General features: G+C 46.8%; 1 long non-coding RNA gene across 4 annotated transcripts; it reads right to left on the bottom strand.

Annotated features, from left to right (window-relative positions):
- Positions 1 to 5,968: 5,968 nt before the first annotated feature.
- On the bottom strand, positions 5,969 to 12,329 carry LOC149126883 (uncharacterized). 4 transcript variants are annotated; one of them, XR_016232253.1, is made up of 3 exons: positions 12,231 to 12,329; positions 8,752 to 8,897; positions 5,969 to 7,411 (listed from the first exon to the last, which is right to left on the bottom strand). It is a non-coding gene; the product is annotated as an uncharacterized LOC149126883 (long non-coding RNA). The 4 variants fall into 4 exon arrangements; XR_016232254.1 differs by having other exon boundaries at positions 8,857 to 8,897; positions 12,231 to 12,288; XR_016232251.1 differs by lacking the exon at positions 12,231 to 12,329 and adding an exon at positions 11,217 to 11,492.
- Positions 12,330 to 12,734: the final 405 nt, after the last annotated feature.

Raw genomic sequence — 12,734 nt, 5'->3', positions numbered from 1 at the left:
CTTAGACAGTACGTGGGTTTGAAAAGAAAGAGTTTGTCATCCATTGTTCTTGCTTATAAATTCCCAGCTGAGGAGGGCTTTTGTTCAGGAAAACAGAAGGGGAATAATAAATGCTAATTGGGATGATCAGCCTAGATCATGGTACCCACCAACGTCATGCGTGGGAGACAGTTTGTCATTAGTCCTAAGTACCCTGCGTGATAAGCTGCAGGCCGGGTGCCAGTTTGCTGAGAAAGACAGAGAAGCCACACACGTGTCCTGCTCTGGAATAGCAGCTCCAAGAGCCCCCTCCCCCCATCCCGGGAAGGCACGGAGCCCCGGGGTGGGGGTGGGACGGCGGCGTCCCGGTGTGTTCCTGCCCTCTCTCACTCTGGGTCCAGAGCTGCTTCCTGTATCTCTTTTCTTTTGATAAAAGTGCATTTCTAGCTGACGCCGCGGCTCACTAGGCTAATCCTCCGCCTTGCGGCAGCCGGCATACCTGGTTCTAGTCCCGGTCGGGGCGCCAGATTCTGTCCCGGTTGCTCCTCTTCCAGTCCAGCTCTCTGCTGTGGCCCGGGAGTGCAGTGGAGGATGGCCCAAGTGCTTGGGCCCTGCACCCCATGGGAGACCAGGAGAAGCACCTGGCTCCTGCCATCGGATCGGCGCGGTGCACTGGTTGCAGCGTGCCGGCCGTGGCGGCCATTGGAGGGTGAACTAATGGCAAAGGAAGACCTTTCTCTCTGTCTCTCTCTCTCTCACTGTCCACTCTGCCTGTCAAAAAAAAAAAAGTGCATTTCTTCTGAGACTAGGTAGCGCCCACTGGCAAATGTGTGCGTGATTCCAGCACGGGGAGAGGGGGGACTGAAGCGTGAGGTGGGGCCCTGATGAGCCAGGTGGATAGGGCGGGCAGGGTAGACGCCTGGGTTGTTCTGTGGGTCTTCAGACCCCTCCCCAACCCCCAGCAGAATCTGCATCCAGATCCGAGCTCCATTGGCGTCGCTGGCTGGGGGACTCTGGCAGGTGCATTCTTCTTTCTTGTTTTTAAAAATAATTATTTATTTCATTTATTTATTTATATTTTATTTATTTTGATTTGTTTCACTCCCCAACTGCTCACAGCGTCAAAGCTGGGACCAGGCTGCAGCCAGGAGCCAGCACCCCGAACCTGGTCTCTTCTGTGGGTGGCAGGAACCCCAGCACTTGGGCATCCCCTGCTGCCCCACAGTGCGCCTGATAGCAGGAAGCTGGTGTTGGGACAGAGTGGTTCCCCAGGCCAGGCATTCCTGCACGGGTTGCCAGGCGTCTCAGCTGCTGAGCCAAATGCCCACGCCTGGTTCACTCTTGGAACAGGAGCTTCATGCTGGCTCCTGCTGTCAGGGCTGCTGTGGGAATAAACTCCTTCCAGACCCCCCTGAGAGGGGCACACCTGAGCCCCGGATAAGGCGTGAGAGGGGCCTTTACCGTGTTCTCCCTGCCCCTGGCACTGCAGCGCGCAGGCTCACGCCTGCTCACGCCGAGCCTCTCGGGCCAGCCTGGTGTTGAGTTTAGCATTTTAAACGTGGGTCTGACATTGATTTTGAGTTACCTTTCGTCTTCAGTGAAAGTGCAGCTTGCAGTTATTTTTGATTTTTGCTTGTGGATAACTAGCGAATTGTTCCAGCACCACTTGGTGGAAAGAGTTCTCTTTCTTCACCGAATCACCTTCGTAAACAAATCAGTTGTCCCTTTATGTGTGGGGTCTAATTCTGAACTTAGCTTGTTCCATTGCTTTGTCTATTTGTATATCAATACCACACCGTCTTGGTTACTGAAGTTTTATGATAATTCTTGAAATCGGATGGTGTTAGCTCCCTAATTACGGTTTTCTTTTTCAAAGTTGTTTTGGTTGTTCTGTGTCCTTTGCATTTCTGTGTTAGTTTTGAATTGATCTGTCAGTTATTGCAAAAAAGACTTTCCAGGATTGTGTTGACTTGACAGGTCAACTCGGGGAGAACTGACATTTAAAAAATGTTAAATCTTCTGACCCGTGAAAGAAGTTTCTCTCTCTGGCTGGCACTGTGGCTCACTAGGCTAACCCTCCGCCTGCGGCACTGGCACACCGGGTTCTAGTCCCGGTCGGGGTGCTGGATTCTGTCCCGGTTGCTCCTCTTCCAGTCCAGCTCTCTGCTGTGGCCAGGGAGTGCAGTGGAGGATGGCCCAAGTGCTTGGGCCCTGCACCCTCATGGGAGACCAAGAGAAGCATCTGGCTCCTGGCTTCGGATCAGTGCAGCACGCCGGCCGTAGCGGCCATTTAGGGGGTGAACCAATGGAAAAGGAAGACCTTTCTCTCTGTCTCTCTCTCACTGCCTAACTCTGCCTGTCAAAAAAAACAGTTTCTCTCTCCATGTGTTCACCTTCTTTATTTTCTGTCAGGGCAATGTTTTATAGTTTCCAATGTGGAGATCATTCACTTCTTTTGTTTCGTGTACAACTCAGTAACTTATGGTTCATCGCTGATGTAGAAATTCAGATTTCTGTGCCTGTTTCTTGTTTCCTGAAACATTGCTACATTCACCTGTACATTCTAGTAGCTGTTCTAAGTTTCTTTTAAGATTAATTTTACTGGCTGGTGCCGTGGCTCACTAGGCTAATCCTCCGCCTTGCGGTGCCAGCACACCAGGTTCTAGTCCCGGTCGGGGCGCCGGATTCTGTCCCTGTTGCCCCTCTTCTAGGCCAGCTCTCTGCTGTGGCCAGGGAGTGCAGTGGAGGATGGCCCAAGTACTTGGGCCCTGCACCCCATGGGAGACCAGGAGAAGCACCTGGCTCCTGGCTTCGGATCAGCGCAGTGCGCCGGCCAGGGCGGCCATTGGAGGGTGAACCAATGGCAAAAGGAGGACCTTTCTCTCTGTCTCTCACTGTCCACTCTGCCTGTCAAAAAAAAAAAAAAGATTTCTTTTACTTATTTGAAAGAGTTACAGAGAGACATAGAGACAGAGAGAGAGGTCTTCTATCCGCTGGTTCACTCCCCAGATGGTTGCAACGGCTGGAGCTGCGCTGATATGAAGCCAGGAGCCAGGAGCTTCTGCTGGGTCTTCTATGTGGGTGCAGGGACCCAAAGGATTGGGGCATCTTCTACTGCTTCCCAGGCCAAGGCAGAGAGCTGGATCAGAAGAGGAGCAGCTGGGTCTCGAACCAGCACCCATATGGGATGCCAGCGCTTCAGGACAGGGTTTTAACCTGCTGCACCACAGCACTGGCCCCGTTTTGTGTTTTCATTAGTTTTTTTTTTTTATTTTTTTGTATTTTTTTTTTTGACAGGCAGAGTGGACTGTGAGAGAGAGAGAGAGAGAGAGAGAGAGAGAGAGAGAACGGTCTTCCTTCTTCCTTTGCCGTTGGTTCACCCCACAATGTCCACTGCGGCTGGTGTACCGCTGTGATCCGTAGCCAGGAGCCAGGTGCTTCTCCTGGTCTCCCATGGGGTGCAGGGCCCAAGCACTTGGGTCATCCTCCACTGCACTCCCTGGCCACAGCAGAGAGCTGGACTGGAAGAGGGGCAACCGGGACAGAATCCGGCACCCTGACTGGGACTGGAACCCAGTGTGCCAGCGCCGCAGGAGGTGGATTAGCCTATTGAGCAACAGTGCTGGCCTTCATTAGGTTTTTCTACATGAGTTTGTCACACATGGATAATGGTAGTTCTTCCTTTTCCTTTGCAATAGGGTTGAGTCTTACTTATTTCCCCCACTGCACTGGCTGACCCTCTGCTGCAATGTGGAATACGAGTGGTGGGAGTGGGCAGAGAAATGCATTTGATGTGTATTTTTATCAAGTAGGGGAATTTCTTCTGTTCCTACTTTGCTTTGAGTTTCTATTGGGAGGAGATATTGGGGTTTGTCAAACACATTGCCTGTGTCTATTTAAATGACCATGTGTTGCCTGTTAAAAAAAAATGTTAATACAAGAGGTCTTCAAAAACTCCATGGAAAAATATTAAAAATTATTTCAAATAAGAAAGATTTCAAAGCTTTATTCATGCCAAAATAAACTTATCTTTTGATTTCATTCTTTTATGAACTTTTAAAGTGCCCTTGTAGAGTAAATTGTGTTGGTTCTTGAATAGGTGAACACTCTTACATTCTTGGATAAATCTCATTTGGTCATAATGTATTGCCTTATATATCTACAGGTATATAATTGGATTTGAATTACCATTCAGACAAGTGTCTGTATGGTTGTTCATGAGGGATACTGGTTGATGATATTCTTTTCTTTTGCTATCCTTGTCTACTTTTAGTATCAGGCTGGTGGTGGTCTCAGAGACTGGGTTGGGAGGTAGTGTCTCCCTTTCGATTTTCCAGCAGTTGGTGTGGAATTGCCATATTTTTCTTCCTTAAATGTTTCATGGAATGTACTAGAAAAGCCATCTGGGCCTGATGTTTTCTTTGTGGAGAGGTTTAAAATTTAGGATATTTCAAAACATTAATAGAAAAATAAAATCAAGGGGTGGACATTTGGTCCAGGGCTTAAGATGCCCCTTGGGCTACTCTCATCCCACTGGAGTGCTTGGGTTCAAGTCTAGGCCCCGCTCCTGACTACAGATTCCTGCTAACGGGCACCCTGGGAGACAGCAGGTGATGGCTCCATTAGACGGGTCCTGGACACTCACGTAGGTGGAAGACTCCGAGTTTGTGGCTCCCGGGCTAGGCCTGGCCCAGCCCCAACCCCAGCTGCTGCAGGCCTCTGGAGCGTGAACCAGCAGATGGGAGCTCTGTGTGTCTGTCTGTCTCTCTTTGCCTGTTTTCTTCCCTTTCTCTCTCTGTCTCTCTGCCTCTTGAATAAACATCACAATACAAAAATGTAAACAAAATGGAATTAGAAGGTAAATTTTGTTGCAAATATTTTTGCAACCCATGCATGTGAGGTGGCTTTTGAAAAATTCATGAAAATGTGCATGATGAGAAAACCATGGTTGGCTTTCCAAATTATTTGCACCAATATAACCATTTTTTTAAATTCACTCCATGAACACTGTGAAGCACGGTTATGCAAATTCAACTCCTTAACGGACATGGGGCCCTTTTCAGGGCAGGGGGAGGCGTTCTTTCCTTCCGGCTGACTCATCCCTCTGTCTTCCATGGACCTGGGCGATGGTGGGCGGCCCCCGGCCTTGTCTTCCCAGCATGCACATCTTCACCTCACTTCCCCTCGCTTCTCTGTGACCCAGATCTCCAACGTCTTCATTTGGCTGCTTCGTCCAAGCTGTTTTAGTGCAAACCTCGTGGCCCAGGCCCTTCCCGCTCACTCCATAGTCTTGTGTGTGTGTGAGCCCGATCACCTTTCCTTGACTCTCTGGGGTTTTGCTGACAGATCGCATGCATTTCATGCCAAGTCTGACGTGGCTGCTGTCGGAGGAGCTGGGAGAACATTCCAGTGTCCTTATATTGAAATCCGGTAAAGCTGGAAATGGAGAATTTTGGTTCACCACAGGGCAAGAAGGAAATGGCAGGTGTCTGATGTCGTTCTCTGGTTCCAGGAGGGCTGCTGGCACGGGGAATGAGCCAGGAGCCTTTTCCTGATGTCTCTCTCCCGCCAGGCCTCAGGCCCGTTCTGCTTTTCTGGGTCAGTCTCTATTGATCCGTACGACGCCAGCAGGTGGTAGGACTACAGCGGTTGGTTATCTTGTCATCCGGAGGTTCTGACACTTTAATGGCCATCAGAATTGCGTGGAGGGCTTGTTAAATCCCTGAGATTTTAATTTATTTGGTCCTGGGTGAGACCTTACAAGGGACGGAGGGGAAGCCGACACAACGGTCACTCTCCTGAGACTCTACGCTGTCACACACCAGGCCGCCTATGGGATCATGTCTCAAATCAGGGAACCTGTGAGGCTTCCTGCCTGGTAGCCATGGTTACCAGGGACCGGAGCCCCGTCCCTTTTGTCATTAGTGTAAAGGAGGACATGTTAGGGTCTAAAAAAAAGCCCACCGCCCAAGGAACGACTCCAAGAGACTTTTTCTCTCATGCAACCAGCAAAGGGTTAAATTTATTGATCCAACATGTTGGGGCCCTCTGACAAGGACAGAGGAGCAGTGAGGAACTACAGCATAGGGTTTATAAAGGCAAAAACCGCAAAATCGGGAGGGGGGAGAGAATACACGGTTGCTAAGCTGTTGCTAAAATCTTACAATCAGCAATTATGATTTTAAGACATAGACAAATCACATCTTCATTATTAGCCCAGGTAACCCAGGTGCAACCTTTCTACTTTTAAGCTTGAGCAATCATGCTAGGGGGGTTTTGTGCGTTGCCAAGGGTGGTGTAGTGCACTGCTATTGTCCGACTATTTGAGATCATAGTTTCAGACCAGAGTCTCATGGTGGGGGGGGGGTGCTTTCCCAGAATGCAGTCTCAAGGGCTCCAAAATGGAGTCCCTACTGTCAAGGTGCTACTTTACTCTGTCTTATTTTCACAGCTGTACCAGGAAGGTTTAAACCTGTAAGCTTAAGCTTAACTTTTGACACCCATACATATACAATTTTAACTCTTCATTCCCCACTCCTTGTTGTGAGGATCTCTAATCTTAGAGATTATTCGTTTTTGTCTCTTTTAATGTGACATATTGTTGTCTTACAACCATGAGTTTAACATTTTTAACTTGTTCCCACATGAAGGTGATGAGTCTATTTAACACACAAGGTCCTATGGTTACAATTAGGAGTAGAACAATTAAGGGTCCTGTTAGGGCTGACAGTAGAGTAGTAAGCCATGGGGACTGGCAGAACCATGACTCAAACCATCCCTGTTGAGTTTTCCTTTTTCGTTGCCATTTTTCCAGTCGTTTTTTGAGTTTGGCCATGGAGTTTCTAACCACCTCGGTTCAGTCAGCATAAAAACAACATTTTTTCTTTAGGGCCACGCGTAACCCACCCCCATGAAAATGAGATTTAACCCCCGTCTGTTCTGTAATACTGAAATGCAGATACTGGGCTGCATCTGGGAGATTGTGGAAGATTTGTCAGGCAGAAGGGGCGGGCATCTCCACCTGGCAGGTTATCAGGTAGAAGGGGGCAGGGCAGGATGCAAAGGCCAGGCTGCCCGTGAAACATTGTCAGGATGACTGAGATGTAGATGCATATGCTGGACACATTAGGCCTTTATGTCACACACACATAAGCTCATAACTGACTTTCTGCCTAATATTTTTCCCTCAAGAGGTAATACCCAAAATTCTTCTTTGGGATTATGGATGGAGTTCCGTTTTCTGTAACTTCTTCAAAGCTGGCATGTGGGCGTCGAGGGGGATTTGGGTATTTCCTCTTGCTACCTGTCTTATGGTGTGCAACAGTGGCCTTGGAAAGACTGTGTTGCTCGGTCCAGAGGGCTGCTCAGGTCGTCCAGTGGAATGGGCTGGAAGTCTTGCCTGATGACCATTTGGAGTTTAACAGCTTTTAGTCTGTTAGAGACAAAACGAACAAGGGCATTAAAAACACACGGTGCAAAGAGAAGCATCAAGATTGCAGAAGTTAGTGGGCCAAGGAGAGGAAATAGCCAGGATTTCCATGACCAGATGTCAGGCCAGAAATCCCAGCCCTGCTTGGCCTGGTCCTGGAGCTGTTTGGCTTTTTCCAGGAAAAGTACAAATCTGGGTTTGTGCCTGTCTAGTCTGATTGACCCAGAGACAATTTTTTTTTTTTTTTTAGATATTTAGTAGCCAGTTTTGCTAGGAAGTTAAGCCAATGTACAAGACTAGAGTCTCAGGCTGGGAAAAGGACAGACTAATGAATTATTTACATTTAACCATTTATATTATGGATTATTGTGCACCCCCCCCTCAAGAGATAGCCCCTTTAAGTCCTCAGTGAGGACCTGTCCAAATCGGTGTAGGGCTATCTGAGTTAGCTGTTACTGAAAGCCCTGTTTTTAGGAACTGGCAGGGAGGGCTTTCTAAGCTTAATGTTATTGGATAGACTTTTAAGGCCTGGCTGGGTGTGTGAGGCCCAGACCTATCCATGGGGTGCTGGAAGAGAATTGAAAGAGATGCAAATCTCCTTTAAGGGAGGCACCCTGTTGACTTGCATTACATGGATGGACTAGGAGGAGAGCTGAATAGGAGGCTGATGGAAATAGGCAACTTGCATTTCACTGACCCTAGGCCATCCCCTCAATAGCAGTGGCTGGAGCTGGAAGCTGGGCAGAGGCTGGGCAGAGCCAAAGGCTTTTTAGCTCGGGGCCACAGGGTCAGCGGTTCTGAACCAGGAGTCCTTCGACACCCAGGGCAGTTCCATGTCCAGTGGCCGTGCTCTTGGCAGGGCTGACAGAAGGCATTTGCTGTCATGACAGCTGCTTGCCCAATGCCCTGTCTCCTTATATCAGCAACAGGTGCCATTTGGGGTGCACTGACCTTGCTGGGTCTCCTTGATGGCAATCACCATGTAAAGCAGCCATTGATTGGTCTGTTGCCTATCCTCTGCTGCTAGCTTGCTCCTCGTTTTCCTGGTCTCTAATAAAGTAGACCAAGGAGGCAGCCTCTATGATGTCAGTCAAGGGGGTGCTCAACCCAATCCTGATTTTTGGAGATTTTTTTAAATATCAGGGTGAGCTAGAAAAACTATGGTCATGGGCAAATTCTGACACTTAGTATTTTCCTGCGAGTTAAGACCGTGCCCATGAGGAGAACTATGACCCTTTAGGTAAGATCAACTGTGGTGACCTGCTTGCATACTTTTGAGGTCGTCAGTGTAACTTTTTACACCGAAAAATTGATCTAGTTGTCATATTATTTTATACTTTAACCTTTTTTGTTGTTGTTGTTGTTGTTTGGGGCCCTATACTGTGGCCAGGCATTATTACAGAAAAGGTCAGTCATCCCTTACATAAGGTCTGGGGATCAAACCGTACATCACAGTGGAGAGTCCTGCAGAACAGTAGTAACTTCCCTTCTGGAAGAGAAAAGAGGAGAAGTGAGGCAGCGAGCTGGGTCTCTAGCCTGACTTTTTGGGCTTTTAGATTTAACTGGCAGTTTAACCAGTGTTTACTGTGTAGCCTGACTTAGAGGAGAAATTGTGGCAGAGGTCTCTGCCATTCTTTGGCTTCCGGGTATTTACCGTGTAGCCTGTGGACACTAGAGCTTTCTTGTGTTTCTGGAACCCAGTTTTCTAGCATCTGCCACATAACCATAACTTAACAGAGACAGTAGAGTACACAATGGATTAACATGAATTTTATGTCTCTTGTTGTCGAATAAACCAGAAATAAAAAAACCTTGTATATAAGAGTTTACATAATTTAGGATTATTTAACAGAGTCAAAAAAAGAGCTTACAGGACCTAACTCTAGAAATGGCAGAGTAACCGAATAAGCAGACACTGTTAAAATAGACATTACAGTTTTTGCAAAAACAGATTTTAAGATTTATGATTTAGACCATTTTTAGATATTTACTAACATTAGTACACATTTTTATAAAAAAAAAAAAACCATTGTTATAACAGAAGATCAGACTTTAACTTTAGGTTAGTGTAATTTTGGCATTAGCACTCAACTCTGTAAACAATATTTTAAAATTGTAAACATTTTAAAACTTTTTATGACTTGTTTACACCTTTTGAAACTTTATACCCGTAGTTACTTTTACATAGCCTTGAATTGTCATGTATGGACAACCTATGAGAATACACGTTAACAAACTCAAACAGTTTTTTTTTTATCGAATTTGAGATGTTAAAAGTATATATAATATATTTTCCCAAGTTTTACTTAGCACTGATGCCTAGATGACTTAAGACACTGAGTTATTAATGAATACCACATCATTATCTGAAATAAAAGTTAAAATTACATTTTTATGTTTTTAAGTAACATGAGGATAACACCTCCTGAACAGCAAACACTAGTGCATGTTTACAACTTTGAAAAGATCTTCCTCATTAAGAGAAACAAGTTTAAAGCATATCAAAGACATGTAAAACTGAGCAAGCAAGCCACTGAGCAAACCGAAGGGTGTTTGCATTACCTCAATTTTCTGAACCAATCTGCATTGGCTTACTTTAGTTAACAACATAAAGGCTTGTATACACAGAATTTACTCTTATTTTTATAAGACCACTTTAGCTGGAAAGCAAAAACATAAATACGGTATAGGTCTGACACCATTTATAACATTTTAATATATTTTATATAATTTGAATTGACCCAAGCAGCTGTTACTTTAACAAATTTAAAGTCTCATTCTTTGAGAGTTCCAGGGATCCGGCTGGAAGCCCAAAGTTGGAAGACTCGGTTTAGAATTTAAGCTGTCAGAGAGTCAAACCATTTAGCCAAAATTAGTACATTTCTGATCAGTTGGGTAATCACTCAGACATTAAAAACAGATAAACAATGTAAACAACTTTGCATTGTAGTTTTCCCAATTAAGACTCTAATGGCAATAGAAAAACATGAAACCTTCAAGACAGGTGAATGCTCTCAGATGAATAACCCATTGTTTAGGTTTTTATTAGCTGCAAAGAGAAAAACCCATCAGGTTGGTAAGGGTTAATGGCTTAAGGTTCTGGCTCCCTTAGGTAAGACCAGCAGTAGTATTGAATTGGAAATTCCTCCAGGAGAGGAGAGAAAAAGCAACCCTGGGGTGGGGGCTCTGCCTAGAGATATTTGGCTATGCCTGCCTGGGTGCGGCAGGCCACATGAACTAGAATACAGTGCAGAGAAAGGCTGTGGTCCCCCATTTACAGGGAAGACTGCACACACCGTGGCCTGGCACGACTAACCGTGGGGTTGGGTAAGTGTGCCGTTTTACTAAGAGTGTTGGGAACCTCCTATAATTTAACCAAAGCCAGATCAATTAGGACTACTGCAGACACTCAGTCAATTACAACAGATAGTTAACTTTAGCTTTTTTCCAGATTTAGTCCTCAGGCAATCAAAGCTTAGCAACAGTAATAGTTCACAAAAAAACTTTAAGACGCACCAGAGCTAGCATAAGCTGCAAAGATGGAAAACTTTCTACCAGGTTGGAAAGGGTTAACAGGTAACAGGTAACAGCTTTTTCTTGGGTGGAGAGACCTGTGGAATTTCCCTCTCCCTTTCTCCTGGCCAGTTGTATAGGAATGGAAGTGAGGAGAGCAAAAGAGTGGGGGAAGGAGCTCCCCCCCAGGAGGAGGAAGGCAGAAAGCAATGAAGCTCCTCATGTCTGGGGGCTGAGTAGGGTTTGAAATCTCCTATCGCTCAAGGTTACCCACTACCTAGTTGTCTGAGTTTACCTGGAGGGCCAATATTAGCCTCGACCGAAGCTAAGCCCTGCTCGCGTAGCAGTAGGCAGCGTGACCAGGCGTCCCTCCGAGAGAGAGACCTGATCCTCGGGTCGCAGTCCGGCCGCCGGGAAGCCAAAGCGAGCTCAGGGGGTCTCCAGGCTCTCAGCCAACTGCCCTTCCTAATTTCCCTCCCGTTCCTTACAATCCCTCTGGAGTTTCAGCCGTAGCTAAGCCGTGGCCGGGGGGACTCCGCGTTCTCGGAGAGCTGTGGGGTGCCGGACATTCAACGGTCACTTCCACAGATCCGGTCCCGCTTGAGGGAAGGAATACTGACCTTTGATGTCTTCTTAAAATCCCCGTCTGGGTGCCCATGACTGCCAGGCTGGAGAACGGCCTCTTTCACTCAGCTAATGAGTGGTAAATGGAATGAGCCCTCTGGGGGCCAATCCACTCCGAGAGCAGGTCATTTAGAGACACAGAAAGACTGCCACTTTACCTTTTTGACTGACAAAGAAAGGTTATGTGCCTAGTGGCTTACCTCTGACCAATGATTCAAAGTTAGAGACAAAGGTGTAGACACAGTCTGGCCCATGTTAGCAGACAACACAATGTACACAAACAGACAAACAGCGTAGAGAAGCAGAATACAACAACCACACAAATGTCTACCAAACGGGAGCCATCACGGCGTCCCAAAAATGCTTAACAAATACAAAAGACTAACGAGCTCGATCAAATACCAAAGTTTCGGCAGTACAAACAAAATGTGAGTCTCTGCAGTCTATTTCCCTACTGCAGGCAACCCACCAAACAGGAAACACTGGGCGTCCCCAGTTCTCCCTTTCTCCCGGGGCGTCCCCCGGGATGTGGTCTGTGGCTCTGGAGCACGTCTGCCCGCCACAGTCGGGTGGAGCTCTCGCTCGAGCCCGACAACCACGCTGCCGATTACAAACAAATAACAAACCTCACCAAACATAAATCAAAGTGTACACGTTCAATCAAAATAATAGGCACCTTACTCACCCCGAGAGATATCCGTTGGAGGCGTCCACAGGCAGCAGTCAGATCTCGGTGGAACCTCCAAATGTTAGGGTCTAAAAAAAAGCCCACCGCCCAAGGAACGACTACAAGAGACTTTTTCTCTCATGCAACCAGCAAAGGGTTAAATTTATTGATCCAACATGTTGGGGCCCTCTGACAAGGACAGAGGAGCAGTGAGGAACTACAGCATAGGGTTTATAAAGGCAAAAACCGCAAAATCGGGAGGGGGGAGAGAATACACGGTTGCTAAGCTGTTGCTAAAATCTTACAATCAGCAATTATGATTTTAAGACATAGACAAATCACATCTTCATTATTAGCCCAGGTAACCCAGGTGCAACCTTTCTACTTTTAAGCTTGAGCAATCATGCTAGGGGGGTTTTGTGCGTTGCCAAGGGTGGTGTAGTGCACTGCTATTGTCCGACTATTTGAGATCATAGTTTCAGACCAGAGTCTCATGGTGGGGGGGGGGTGCTTTCCCAGAAT

This window comes from Oryctolagus cuniculus, chromosome 4, assembly GCF_051225735.1.
Source record: "Oryctolagus cuniculus isolate XC-2025 breed Fujian yellow rabbit chromosome 4, ASM5122573v1, whole genome shotgun sequence".
Lineage (NCBI taxonomy): Eukaryota > Metazoa > Chordata > Mammalia > Lagomorpha > Leporidae > Oryctolagus > Oryctolagus cuniculus.
This window is presented reverse-complemented; position numbering and strand designations above follow the sequence as displayed.